We start from the raw sequence: 2,577 nt of genomic DNA on the forward strand, positions 1-2,577 counted from the left end.
CTATAAGGTAAAAAAATTTTCAAAAATTAAACATAAATTGTTTTAAAGTATAAAAATTTATATATAAATAAAAATAAATGTAAATCGTACATGAATTAAAAATGAAAAATAAAATGATAAAATATTTTTGCATATTTAATGTCGTAAACCCATGAAAGATTATAAGCCACAAGTTTTTTCTTTATCACTTTCTTTCTTATCCAAAATGTAATGAGCATAGTTATCGAAATCGAATGAGTAATCGATCTGCTTAAGATACTAGTTACTGGGTTAGTAGCTCAATTAGTAAATTATTAGTTAAATTGTTTAAATTATAATTGATAAATATAAATTTTACAAATATAATTTATTTTGTATATGTGATATTTAAACAAATGCTAAATATAATAAAAGCAACAAAATATAAATAAAAATACTAAAACATAATAATAGTCTAATAAAAATTTTAAAATATCATCTAACCAATACAGCTATAAAGAAGGATCACTTCCCACTTCCTTTTATTGTTCAGATGCTATAGAGGTTAGTCGGACATGCATTTTATTATTTTTTAGATGGATACTCCAGCTACAACCAAATTGCAGTAGACCTTCATGATCAAGAGAAGACAGCATTCACATGCCCTTTTAGAGTCTTCGCTTACCGCTGTATGCCTTTCGGTTTGTGCAATGCTCCTACGATTTTTCACAGGTGCAAGCTTTCCATCTTATCTGATATGATTGAAAAATTTATTGAGGTTTTTATGGATGACTTCTCTATTTTTGGTGATTTCTTTGAAGGGTGCTTGCAACATCTAGCCTTAGTCTTGAGAAGGTCCAAAGAAACTAACATGGTTATGCATTAGGAAAAATGCCACTTTATGGTTACGGAAGGTATAGTTCTTGGGCACCACATCTCAAGCAAAGGTATAAAAGTTGACAAGGCCAAAGTGGAGGTAATTGAGAAATTATCCCCCTGTAAATGTAAAGAGCATAAGGAGTTTCTTAGGTCATGCAAGTTTCTATAGAAGGTTCATCAAAGATTTTTCTAAAATAGCAAAGCCATTAAGCAATCTTTTAGTTACTGATGCACCTTTTTATTTTGATGATGAATGCTTGCATGCCTTTGAAACTCTCAAAACCAAGTTAGTCTCCGCATCCATTATTACCCCTCGTAATTGGACATCACCATTTGAATTGATGTGTAATACAAGTAATATTGCAATTAGAGGTATTTTGAGGCAAAAGCAAAATAAAATTTTGCATGTTATATATTATGCAACCAGAGTGTTAAATGAAGCTCAAAAAAATTATACAACTACTGAGAAGGAATTACTTGCTATGGTATTTGTAGTTGATAAGTTTAGATCTTATTTAGTTGGTTCAAAGGTTATTGTTTACATTGTTTACACTGATCACTATGCTCTTAAGTACCTTTTGACTAAGCATAATTCTAAACCAAGATTGATTAGATGGGTACTCCTCTTGTAAGAATTTGACATTGAAACCAGAGATAAAAAGGGTTCTGAGAATAAAGTGGAAGACCACCTTTCTCGGACTAAACCAGTGAAAGCTCAAGTACTTCCACTCCCCCTTCATGAAGTGTTCCCTAATAAGCATTTGTTTATGATTCACAAAACACCCTGGTTTGATGATATAGCCAATTACAAGGCTGGAAAGATACTACCAAAGGGACTTACTAGGAAACAAATAAAAAAGCTACAACATGATGTCCGATACTTTCTTTGGATGACCTGTATTTGTTCAAGAGGTATTCGGATGGCATCATCCGGAGATGTATTTCAAAGAAAGTGACTCCACAAATTCTCTGGCATTGCCATGGTTCCGAGTATGGCAGGAACTTCGGTGGAGAAAGGACAGCGACAAATATTTTTCAATGTGGATTTTACTGGCTCACACTCTTCAAGGATGCAAGAGAGTTTGTCAAAAAGTGTGACTCTTGCCAAAGGGCTGGGAGTTTGCCAAAGAAGAATGAATTAGCTCAAAATCCCATCTTGGAAGTAGAGTTGTTTGATGTATGGGGTATAGACTTCATGGGACCATATTCCTCCTCTTATTCAAACAACTACATTTTGGTGGCCGTTGACTATGTTTCCAAGTGGGTGGAGGTAATGTCTTTGCCTACTAATGATGCTAAAGTTGTGCTTAACTTTCTCAAGAGGCACATCTTTAGTAGATTTGTTGTTCCAAGGGCATTGATTAGTGATGGTGGTAGCCACTTTTGTAACAAACAACTAGACACACTCTTCCAAAGATATGGAGTTAAACACAAAGTGGCCATCCCATACTATCCTCAAGCCAGTGTCCAAGTGGAGATTTCTAATAGAGAATTCAAGAGAATTTTAGAGAAAACAGTAGGAGCCTCAAGAAAGAATTGTGCAAGGAAGCTTGATAATGTCCTCTGGGCTTACCAAACGGCTTTAAAGTTGCTCAACTTTAATGCGAAGGCTGTGGGGAAAAGAGATTGCTCCAGCTAAATAAACTTGATAAATTTAGACTGGGAGCTTATGAAAATGCCAATATTTACAAGGAGAAAACAAAAATGTGGCATGATAAAAGAATAGCTTCAAGAACTTTT

This window comes from Arachis ipaensis, chromosome B08, assembly GCF_000816755.2.
Source record: "Arachis ipaensis cultivar K30076 chromosome B08, Araip1.1, whole genome shotgun sequence".
Taxonomy (NCBI): Eukaryota; Viridiplantae; Streptophyta; class Magnoliopsida; order Fabales; family Fabaceae; genus Arachis; species Arachis ipaensis.